Source organism: Anopheles arabiensis, chromosome X (assembly GCF_016920715.1).
Source record: "Anopheles arabiensis isolate DONGOLA chromosome X, AaraD3, whole genome shotgun sequence".
Taxonomy (NCBI): domain Eukaryota; kingdom Metazoa; phylum Arthropoda; class Insecta; order Diptera; family Culicidae; genus Anopheles; species Anopheles arabiensis.
This window is the reverse complement of record NC_053519.1, coordinates 14,651,038-14,663,552: the sequence shown is the minus strand read 5'-3', so window position 1 is coordinate 14,663,552 and position 12,515 is coordinate 14,651,038. Positions and strand designations below refer to the sequence as shown.

The 12,515-nt window shown below is 48.2% G+C and overlaps 1 protein-coding gene across 4 annotated transcripts in view; it reads right to left on the bottom strand.

Annotated features, from left to right (window-relative positions):
- The window catches only part of LOC120905807 (cadherin-86C), a 114,572-nt gene extending 102,515 nt beyond the window's left edge, over nucleotides 1–12,057 (bottom strand). For all 4 annotated transcript variants that reach the window (XM_040316972.1, XM_040316976.1, XM_040316973.1 and 1 more), the window contains exon 1: nucleotides 11,103–12,057. The gene's annotated coding sequence lies outside the window, so the exon portion shown is untranslated. The remainder of the gene's footprint in view (nucleotides 1–11,102) is intronic.
- Between the last annotated feature and the right edge of the window lie 458 nt (nucleotides 12,058–12,515).

Below are 12,515 nucleotides of genomic sequence, written 5' to 3'. Positions count from 1 at the left end.
CGTTTAAACGCACTTTCCAGTTGGAACATTGGAATTCCAGTTGGAATTCTTGGTTGGTTGGCTCCAGCTAGCCGGGCGCTGCTTAGCTTATCTTAAGCTGCAAATAGTCTACCGCACTAAAATGTTCCTCCATTGATCGCTCCAAAGAGCGTTCCAAACTCCATATTTCCATATCGTAACGAGAAGCGTTCACGCTTTAATGTATCGCTCCTTTGCTCGCATTAGCTTCTCTTGCTTTAAACGGCTACTACTCACTACTACTAATCTTAAACCATCACACGAATAATGCTCTTCTCCCAGCGCAAGTTGCTCAACCCTGGCCCTTACCAACGGTTAGGTTCAGTCGATAAAGGCGACAAGGTTCACAGGTGGAGGCAAATGTCACCAGCAAGTACTGCCACGTGGTACGCGCCAGGACATGCGTGCGTGTCCTTCACGGAACCCGGCGCACCGATACATCATTGCACGCGACGCGTCAAACAGACAATCACTCAAACCCTACCCCCTCCCCGCCCCTTCGCCGCAGTCGAACAGGTTGATTGCTATCATTGAGTAGGCCAATGCCAGAGCGATTGGACCAGGACACGTCGGAAACGGCAGAAACATGCTAAAAAGGACCCTTTTTTGTTGAGGAGCGAGAGAGTGTATGAAACGGCGATGAGCGATTTTGATGGGCGAGATAAGAGAGTGCTCTCCCTCTCTCTCTCTATCTCTCCCCACCCGATCGTCCTTGAAAGGTAGCGCACGTTTTCATCGCCCAAGCACGCGACTGGGTGTCCCTTTTTTCCTCCAGAACGTGCTAACCTAAAATCGCACTATTTGTTGTGTATGGGTGCGCGTCCTTTCGCTCGCAAGTGGCTCAATTTATCTATTCCATCACGATACTGTTTCTGAAAAACACACACAGAAACACGCATCCAAAGTGTGTTAATTTGTCGCCGGAAGTGGGAAAATGATTTAAACGCCGGCGGGATGGGTCCTTGACCAACGGGAAACATCCCGTGCTCCGCCTTCCCGTGTGCAATTAGGTGCGGAAAATGGTCCCGCGGCATTAGCTGGACGTCTTGCTTCACCACAACGTGTGATTTTACTTTCATTTTGAGGGGGGTGGGAAGTAAGTCAAGGTGCCGTGCTCAAATTGACGCTTTGCGATAACGCTAAAAAGATACTTCGGAGCTTCGGGGGGCGCGCGATTCCACCCTGACGCTTCTGGCGGTGGCGCGAGGTGCAAAATGGTCTGCCTGTGTACGCACGTGTGTGTGTGTGTGTGTGTGCTAATGGATTTTCGGCGTCATTTTCCGAATCCACACACTTCAACCGAGCAGAACGAAAGACACCCAGCACACCGGTGGCGGAATCGGTTAGAAAATCGGAACAAAATGCTAGTCATTAGTCATAAAAATTTATCACCTCAGAGAAGGGGATGGAAGAAGGGTGGGGAGGGGAGGGGGGGCGAAGAAACAGATCTAGAGCAAGGTGGCGGCGATCTTTTGCTGCGGCTGGTACGCCTATCACAGCGTGGATAGGTTCTGCAAGGTCTACTCGAACTTATCACAAGCGGCCCAAGAGCTGCTATCGACAGAGCGAGCAGGGGAGAGGTGAGGGAGAAGGTGAAGAAAATGGTTGAGTTGGCCAGGACGGCAACAAATAGTGTAACAGATCGTTTGATTTCACAGTTCCGTTCACGTTCACTTTAAGCAGGGTTTATGGGAATTATTATTTTTTTCACATTTTATTTGTTTATCTTTTGTGTTTTTGTTCTTCCAATGCTATTGTTTTTCTTTCTTTGTTTTACTTTTTTTCATTTATGGGTTTTGTTCTCTTTTTTTATTTCTTTTAGGATCTAGCTATACTCTTATCTTTTACTTCAATTTGTTTTGCTTTTCTTTTCTTTCAGTCTTTTCCTTTTCCATTGTTATCGAATTTTAAAAAGCTAAACATTTTCGTTTTTGCTGTTTTTGCGTTACTTACACACCTCCTTGTTTATTTCATTATATGTTATTCATTGTTTCAATTACTTAGGTTTATTTTGAAAAAAGGTTTTCTTTCGAAAAAGTCGGATTCAGGTGGTACATAAACGATAAAGTTTGAAATTATTTTTCTCAAGCAATTGGACCATCAAATTTGAAGCAAAACCCCTGCACAGGCCACTTCTTGACCTTCGGTCTTGTGACCACACTGAAACAAAAGCTCTAAAGCAGCGCAAAGCCAATCAATCGCCACACATTAGCTCACTCACTGCTCTGCCAGGACCGTTTAACCGCTTTATCCCACAATTCAATGCCACCTAATCGGAGCCTGATCCCGCACCGCCCCCCCTCTCTGAAATTCCTTGTACACCGATAGTGCACACGGAGGGCCAAAACCTCCCGCTCCGTAAGAATCCAAAAAGCCAAAACGAATAAAAAAAAAGGAAAAACAAACAAACATCGATTAAAAATTCGTCCCAAGCGGGAGCGGTGGAATTTTTGGAACGAAAAGATTATCAACGGCCATTAAAGAACACAGCCAAGCCGTTTGGGGAGGGAAAGAAACGAGCATCGGGACGGAACTCTGGCTGAAAGGGAAGGAAGATACGAATGAAGTGGATAATCATTATAAAAATAACACAGCAGTCCGGGGGCGACCTTGGGCTAGAAATGTAACCAAACCGATAGGAGGGGGGAGGATATTAAGGATACTATAGGGGTTCCCCTAACCCCGACCCGAAGTAATGGGGACCTCGGGTTTCCGCTCGCGCTTCCCAAGGACACTCGCGAAAGATAATGAACGGGGACGGGTCAGTGTTTTTCCCTGTGTTCACAACCCACTTCGCGCCAACGCGATACAAAGCGGTCCATCGCGATACGATCGCCAAGGAATTTTCGCTGCAACCTCGGCCCGAACCTTCCTAGAACCTGGCCGCCGGATGATAATCTCGTGTCCCCCGTGAAGCGAAGCTAACGGATGTGTAACGCTTGTCCCAGTTCTTGGCGTTCGTCGCTTGCGGTGCGTGATGGGAAGTAAGTAAGACAGTCCGAAATCTGGAGCAAATGAAAAGCGGTCAAGGATGCGGTTGCAGCCTGATCGCCCTCATCGGAATGTGCGTGGAAATGCTAGCCTCTTAAATCGTGCGCGATTTCAATTAAGTCCTCAAATCAATCGACGCATCGGTCGAATTAATGAAAGCGTTAAAAAAGACAATTATTGAACGTGGCTGTACGGCTTTTGTCTTGTCAGCTCGGCGCTTTAGCCAGTTCATTAGCTTTGCCAGTTCCAGATTTTCTTCCCACCGTTCGCCCACCATTGCGCTAGTCTTTGTAAATGTAAATTGCCCCCTAAATTGGCATTAAATTGGCGATTTTTGCGTGGTGTCGCCAGTCCATTAGGTGCCTTTCCGGCTTTTCGTTTTTAGCTTTTGACTTCTCTTTCTGCCACTCCACTCTGCGGGTAATTTCATCCCCCACCGAACAGTTGGCTGCTATGCGCTCCGGTCGTTAGAAAGGAAGCTCTTGCGCGAGATAAAAATGCGCTACCGGGGGTAAAGATTTTAAAGCCGAACTGGCGCCGGTCCGTTAAAATCTCTATCTCGCCGCTTCTGTGTGTTTTTCTTCTTTGCTCTCTTTCAGGCAGCAAAGCACACTGCTAATCGGACGGAACAAATGCTACTGCCACTGCACTTTAAAGTCCCTAGCTGGCTAATAAAAACCGTGCACTGCGTTCTGTCGCAATAGCGAAAAATAAATGATTACCACCACATCGGCATATTAATCGGCCCGTTCTTAGCCGGGGATGGGGTTTGGCAACGAACGCAACTGCACAGGTGGAACACGGGCAGCCACCCAGCGCGGCCCAAGGCTTTAATGAGCGAAGAGGATTGCATAAAATACGCAGGGCGCGTAACCGTCATTCGCAACGCAACGAGTGAGTGCGCTCGCTAAGTGCCATCGCAAGGGTCGCGAGCAGTGGGAAGCTCTACTTAGCCAGGAAAGATGGTGGCACTGATGATAGCGGAGCCATTTTAATCCTCGCTGCAATGCTGGATAGATGTGGAGCTGGGCTAGGCGTGCATAAAAACACACAAAATCGACTATCAATGAGTGGATCGGTTCGTCGTGCTGGGCTCTCCAGGGTGATTGTGTCCCAAGCTTGCAGCATTTCCATACCTCCGTGCACTTAATTGTCACATTTAAAAAGTTGCCAAGGTTTTTAGAGAGGGATTACTATATTGTTTGCTTTATTAATTTATAAAAAAGAAATTACAAAATTCAAAGGGGATATTTAGAAAAGTATTTTCACTGCAGGAGAACTCCAATAACCATTTACCATGCAAATCATTTGCGAACTATAGCGTAAAAGTGTTAATTAAGTGACCATCTGTTCCAACAACAAACGCAAAAAAACGTGTTTACAAATGTTGTGACGTAAAAAGACACCCCTCCCCCCCCCTCCCTCCTTTCGCTTCCCTTTCCTACCCAAGCAGGCGAGCAAAGACACGGTGCAATTCCCTGTTTCCGCAGGGAAGAAACTTCACATCGCTAATAAATCGAGTCCGATCGCAATCAAAATCCTTCCACCGATCGCAGACGACGAACCTGAAACGGATAGTATGGGGTACGGATAGAGCGCAGCAAGCAGCAACACGGAGGACGGGCAGGGTTCGGAAGACATGACATTACGGACACAGAAATAAATAAAAATCGCTTATCGCCCCGTCTCCCCCGGCCCGAACCCTGTCCCGGGGGGTGCCTGTTTTGCATATTGCCGTGCGAACGCGCGTGTGTGTGTGTGTGCTTTTTATTTTACTTTTATTTTTATTTTTATCAAATGAGTTTTTGCCTTTTCGTTCGTCCATCCGTCCTTCAGAAGGTTAGCTCTCCCATCGGGCCATCGCCACCGTGCAGTTTTCCGCTGCACCAAACAGCACCTTTTAGCGAGGCCATGTTTTTAAAGCCTTGTTTTATTTGCTTTTGTTATTGTACATAAATAAATCTGGGCGTCCCGCTCGTTCTGCGCACAACCAGGCAGCAACAAAGCAGCGCAGGAAACTGATAGGAACCAATCGGCAGGAAAAAGGCGGGCGACAAACCGTCCCGGCGATTCGAAACGCATTTGTCAATTAAAAGCCAACTCAGCTGCGGGACAGCCATCGGCCGGGTAGCAGCCCAGGACTTCTAGTCCAGTTTAGAAAAATTGCTCCGAAACGTGTTTCGAGCTGCGCAAAACAACAAACAAAACAAGTTGCGCAACTCGATGGAGCTGCGGAGAGCGGCAAAGTCATTGACACCAGAGCCGGGCTGACAGACAGATCGTGCTGTCGGGTAGAGGACGCTGCCGAAAACTCTATCGGAATTTGACATCAAAAAAAAAACGGTAGCAGAACGCGTGGGAGCATACATTAATTTGATAAAATCGCTTTCTTACAGAATTCCTCAAGCCAGCTCAACATCGTAACACTATTTTTCAAATAGGTTAAACGATTGTCACCATCGTACATACAATTCCGCCTTTTCGAAGTTACGAACTCTTTTCGATTTGGTAACACTAGGTTTTGAACGCGAGTTAACCATCCTATGTGTATGTGACACACCACTATATTCACCAATAGCTATAGCCAAGCACCATATTCATATAAGATAAGCCGTACACTCATACATACAAGATAAGGTTAGGATTAGAGTTGATAGGAATCAAACTAGGAGGAATAAAGACAGTTAGAATCTGGAACTCAAAGCGTTCGCATCATTTAATCCGAAAATACATTAAACTGGCGTAAAATCCCTACTCGAATCTGGAAAATGTATGTCGGCTGTCTTGTCACCTATTAAAAAAATATAGTGTTACGATGTTGAGCTGGCTTGAGAAACTCTGTAAGTTATTTTTTTGGTTTATAATAAGTTCTTGTGAAATGACGGAAACTTTGGCTCTTCGTACTTCTTGAATCTAGCTACATGAAACTTTGAGGAAGCACTTTTTATGTCATATTACAAAGAAGACACCACCAATATGCTGAACTTCTCGCTGTCTATCTCGTTACACGTTGCAGCCTACAGCATCGCTCCAGACACGATCATCCCTGGCTCTTCCTCCATAGCGAAACGTTAATCTAACGGTAAGGTTCTCCCAAAATTATGCAGAAGAATGCAACGCCAGTAAATCAACGAGCCGAGCGGGAATTATTTTTATTACCAAATTCCTGGAACGCGCCAACGAATTCGTCAGCTTTGAAATTCAAAAAAAAACCAAAAGGTGGGGTTGTTATTCTTTTTTTGCACTCATCTTCAACAGCAACCTTTTCCAAGAACCTCTTGTCCGCAACGGGCGAAACCCGCGCAGCCTCTCATCAAGCATGCGAGTGTAAAGGGAAAAGACACATCAAGATGAAATCGATCCTGTTCTGCGCATCATCGGGTTCTACTGCCACCACTTCTGCTGCTGGCAGCGAGCCACACACTCGTACCCAAGAGCGGCAGTCCTCAACCCAGTCACAAGATCCGACCCCCGTCTGACCGGTGTCGAGGAAGAACAGCCGAAAGTCTAGGCAGCGACGCCGGTCCGTCCTCTCGAGAAAGTCTTGAACCCTCGGCACTGGGAAAGTACAGCAACAGCACATGACCCACCTTAAGCGGAGCTAAGCGGACGGGATGGAAAAGATCGATGAGTTTGAAGATGCGCACACACACACACACACACACGTCCGACCGTAACAGGAAACTTCTTCATCTTCATCATCAGCGTCTAATTGGGAGGAAGAAGTTACTTATGGCAGCGTTTAGCGTGATTTCGGTAAACCCTGGACCCCGGGGCAGACCACGCTACAAAGATGAACGAGGAAGTGCCAGCTTACGGTTCTTGCTCCCTCACCACCACCGACGCGGCGCAAGAACTTTCTATTTATGGGCCTCAAGTTTTGGGAGGGATTTCCGATCTTTCGCCTTTTGTTTTGCTGTATCTTGGCCTCGTGCCGATAAAACGTTTACGAAGGAGGAAGAAAACAGGCTGCTGGAGAAGAGACGGCACATGATGCACACACCGGTAGGGCTGCATGAATAGCTAATGGGTGCAATGAACTCAATGCGCACGTGCAGCCAGGCAAGCAGCTCCTTGAGCCGCACGAGGTATGATCTTTATTCGTTTAATTAATTTGACATTCAGCTGTGGCGGAATAAATTAGCAGCAATAATTCGGGTTCGTCGCCTAACGCAATCTAACATGCGTAGAACGGTTGTTTATGGATATGGGTTGACATTTTTAAAATGCAGACGAACTGTTTAAATTTCAAAATATCAAACACACAGATTCGAACGAGTAGCTGCGGCCAAAGGTCATGTGAAACGATACTTTAGAGCAAATGGCGTTTTTTTTCTTTTTTTATTAAATTGATGTTCTGATCAACAACAACAACATCATTACCTTGTGTTGCAACAGACGCCGAGAAGTTTAAAACAGTTTAACGAAACAAATAAAGCGGGCAAATGATCACCGATACAGGCAAGCCGATAAACACCCACACAGCTGTCCGGAAGAGCAAACAAAAAACAGAACTCGTTGCACTGCAATCACTGTCTTGCGGTTGATCATCTTGCAAAAATAAAACTTTATCGTTTGCCTGTCACTTTGTGTGTGCTTTTTTGTCTGGAAACCCAAGAACGTAGCACACCCACACACAGACACACGTACACAGCGTTGGAAACGAAAGAGGCAAACATTTTATAGCACAAACGCACAGCTGGGCGGACAGTCATTACGATTCCGGTGGTGATTTATGAGCACTGGCATGAGTAGGGTGAGGCATTCAGGCCTAACCCGTCCGGACGCACGCAAGTTTGGAAGAAATAGAGGAAGACGAAAAAGTACGTTTCAAATGATGAATTAACTACACACACACAGCTCACAAGAAGCCCAAGATTTGACACGCAAAAGGAATCGAGAACATGAGCGAGAGACGCTACAAATCGGGCCCAAAGTTTTGGAGAATGAAACCGACTAATCCCCTTTTTTTGCGGTGGAGCGCGAGGTCGATTAATCATCGCGTTAACAGGCCCAGTGAAGGAGTGAAGCGACCGTGGTGTCTAGAATCGGGAAAAGTCCCTCGGAAGTTGGGCATCCGTTGGTCGGAAACTCATGAACTTGTCCTGTTTAGGGTGAGGATAGCTGCTCACATGTAGAGGTCTCAAGGATCTGAATGTGTTAAAGCATGTAGAAAAAAACATTAAATAACGCTTCGATATCACAATGCTGTTTCTGTTGCTCTGCAGAAAGGTAAGTGATTGCTTTTGGAAAATAAAAACGAAAGCAAAAGAAAAGCCCGTCCCATGGGGAAAAGTCAATCGTGCATAAGATAGGGAACACACCCCCAAATCCTTCCCTCCCTGTCCAATTGGGGATCCGAATGGGTCCCCAAAAACCTTCTCTTTGGTCTTATCGGACAGAGCCCAACCTTTTTGGCCTGCCGGGCTGCAGGCCTGGTGGTGCGGCAAGTGCTCCCGATGTTTCAGTGCACCGAGGAAGGGGAAAAGGGAGAGAGGGGAGGGGGTCGCTAAATCGCCTTAAGAAGGCTTTTAAACCAGGCAGTCACCGGGCAGGACAGTGCGACAGGTCCGGGCCTAGGTGCGGCTAAACCTTCTAAACCGGATTTACCTTTCCTTCCAAAGTTCACCCAGGGCCTCGGTATACTGTGGGGGAGGAGGTCTATAAATGCAGGGAGGGAGGGCAGTGTAGTAGATTTGTTATGCTCGTTATGCTACTGAGCAAACGCGGGCCCTTACGCCCGCCGTTACGCGACATAACGCTGCCCGCTGGAAAACGGAGAAAGGCAACCGTAAAGCCCGTCAGAGCGGGCCAGTATGTGTGTGTGTGACAGAGAGAGAGAGAGAGAGAGAGAGAGAGAGAGAGAGCCCGAGCATAGGTCGAGGTGAAGGTGGTAGGAAGGCCGTTTGGAAGGTGATTGGATATACCCGCGCACGCTCTCCACCTTGCCTTTGCCAACTAAAGTTCGTCGTCTTGTGCGACTTGACATTTCCTTTCCCAACGTTTGTTGTCCCCCCCCCCCGGCCCCAATTTATTAAAGCTTCCACGTTTAACTGCCATTTAAACGCACGGGCCACGCGAGGAGGCTGCGACACTCCGCCCAGTGCAGCTCCAAATTGGATTGGCTCGGGTAAACCGGCAGAACGGAATGAATTGGAGTGTTCTCGTGAACTTGGCACTTGCATTAAGGCACTGTTACGGCTTCGGACAGGCTTTCCACGCCCGAGCTGGTGTGCTTACCTTCCAGGGTAGGTTAGTTTTAGCAGCACGCACTAAACACCCCCGAGCGGCAAAGCATGTGCCCAACGTGTCCCAACGAACGCAAGACGTTTGGTTCGATTCTTTGCTAAGGAAGTGCGTCCTCAAGGAACTGTCTTCCAACAACCGAGAATTGATGATGATGATGATGATGCAATCGCGCAAAGGCCACTGCCGGAACTCCGATGCCATGGAATGTTAAAGAGCCTCAATATCTGCTGCCAATATTGTACCTCCTTAACCATTCTCTGTCCGCTGTCAATGCATCGATTTCTACCACTCCAAAACCCGGAACCAATGAATTCCCGCCGATTCGCCCCCGGGTGCTGCTGCCGTGCCCTCGACAATCGATACTTTCATCGGCTCGGGCACCGCCGTCGTGGCAGGCAGCTACGGATGACAAAGTGTTTATTGGAGCTGATTTCCGACTCACCTCCCTTGCGAGGCACACCTTTTTCCCGTACCCGCCCAAAACGCGCGGGAAAAGTGCCGAGGAAAAGCAAACATTTCACACCGACGAGAGAGATAGAGAGAGAGAGGGAGAGAGACAGACAGAGAGAGGGAGTAAATCAGCACACCACCGCCCAAACCCTCCCGTTCGGTTGTTGTTTACAATTTTGCGCTCGAGTAAATCGCATAAGTAAGCGCGTGAGGGAAGGTCGCGGCTGGATGAAAGTGAACTGGCAGATGGGTAATGATTCAATTTCGATCGCTTCGGCACGGCACCGGAGGGTGGGGGGGGGTGGTGGGCGAAAGGTAAACACAAATTATTCGGCGATCCAATTATCCGGATGTTTGTGGTTTTGGCGTCAAGTGGAGTTGTCTATTAGCAATCGTTATTACCAATTTTTTCGTTAATTTTTCGTTTTGAAAGATTGGCAGATAAAACTTTAAATTGTTTTAAACGAGTTTTGATGGCTTTTCTTTAGCTTTATGTTTGTTTTTCATTTAAATTATCATTTGTGTTACTCAAATATCTCGTTACAAGCTGTTTTTTCTTTTTTTGTTTTCTACTCTTAAATATTCTTTTGATTGGTTTTCGGTCATGTTCACATTATTTATATCGGTTTGTCTTTATATCTTTTATGATCAGTATCTTCTTTAATTTCTGCTTATGTTCATGTTTTTATACCCTTTTATTCTTCCACTTACAGAGTTTCTCAATTTCACTTTTTTTTAACATTTTCAAAAAAATATGTAGCTTGTTGGCAAATGAAGACACTGACGCGTGTAAGTTCAATAATAAAGAAGAAATTGTCACCATTTTCACACATTCTCCTCCCCCAAAAAAATAATGGTTCAATTTGTGAATGCGTGCAATTCTCCTCAATTCTTAAATTACCATAATTTCAAATCACACTGCTGACTATTCGCCTCATCACTCACCCTGCTGCTTCGCTCCATCACCAACACGCCAGAACGTGGAACGGGCTTATGACCCTTTGGCACGCGTTTCGATTTTATCGTCGCTCCCCTCCCCCACGCGGATTGGGGCGAGGGAAGAACAAAACGGATGCTCAGGACAAGGACACGCTGACAGTAAACCACAAAACTTGTAACAGGCGAGCGAGCGAGCGAGAGCAGGAGAGAGAGAGAGAGAGGAATACAAAACAGATAATAGAACAAGAATAGAGTTCCGCACACGCACCCAGGAATGGCATTGACAGTTGTTCAATGTTTTTAATTTCCGCAGCGAGCGAGTTGACAAGCGCCACCAAGGAGCTTCGTTTTGTTTTTCTGCTGCAATTTGTATGCCTGCCCTTAATTGAGTAATCGGAGTGCGAGTGCATTCCTTTCCCCAGTATCACACCCACCCCTCCCCGAAGTAGGCTTACCTTGTGTCCCGTTTCTCGTTCCGGTGGCTGCGAGGTCCTTTCCGCTGCGTCGCGTTCAATATTCCGCACAACACAACCCACGCAATGCTTCACCAACTAACCCACCCTCTCTGCGTGTGCGTGTGTGTGTGATTGTGTATGCGAATTTCGTTTTCCTTTTGCACACTACCCACGCACTGCGAACGCACTCCGGCCCTCCGTACGGGTACCGGTCGCACACTGTTCACACAAATTCTCGGGTTGATCGGGTCTGGATGGACGGATGGAGGCCTGACGATTCCTTTAGCTCCGTGTTCGGGTGTTCTGAATTTTGCGCACGGTACACTATGCTGTGGCCGATGACAATTCGCCCCGTGCCGCTGGTGACAACAGTCGTTTTTAGGGGTCCTTTAGGTGTTTTTTTTTTCTTTCGGATTTGTCGGGCTGTTGTCGGGATTGCGTTACAACACTGGAGCCGGGATATTGAGTGCTGCCGTGGTACTACTACTGGCACACGCACAGCTGCGGGTAAACACACTCACACTCACTTTCATACACACACAACTGCGTACACCCACACAGCGACGGGGCTGGTGTAATAATTCGCATAAAGGCAGCCCCTACGCTTAGTCACCAATTTGTTGCTCGCACGGTAATAAAATTGAACTTGCGTGCCCGGCAGCCAGGGACCGATCGGCGGAGGACGATACTTCACGACACGATACACACTCTCACGAACCGCCACACACCCACCCCGCAATTCCGCTCCGTCTACACGGCCCAAAAAGCCGCAACTGTGTGACACGGCGCACGAGCGATAGAGCAGAAGAGGAAAAAAACAAAACCAACTACTAACGGCCGTTCAACGCGCGAACGCTGGGTGACACTTCAAGCCGCAACTGCGCCACCCTTTTCACAGAGCGGCAGAATTCGAAAGCAGCGACAGCAAGCCCCTGTGGTGACGTCCACCGTCAGCGAGCGACCGAATGTAAATGCGCTCGGTTGCGGTTCGGCCGAAGCCCCAGAGCTGCTCGCTCAGCGCGCACGGCTCGACCAAAATCGCTCTTTGTCTGCGCTGCGTGCCGCACGGGGGAGCAGCAAAGCGCAACACGATCGTCTTGGCTCGTTCGCAGCACGCAGGCCGAAGGCAGGCTCGCTCAGCATCCGATCGATTGCGGAGAGCCGGCGTGAGCGGAACTGCGTGTGCCGATCGAGCTGGAAAGCTCTCTCACGCGCGCAGCTGTGCTCGCTCCTGACTTGCGTAATCGCACTCCCGCTCTCCGCCGAGCGGCTTGCCGAGAGCGCCCTCCGAGAGCGCTCTAGGATTCTAGGAGCAGAGCTTGTGGGGAACAGCAGCAGCAGCAGCAGTGGAGCCAAAAATAAATCACAACTGCTCGGCCGGGATCGCGCCAACTAAAGCGCGCAAGTACCGTT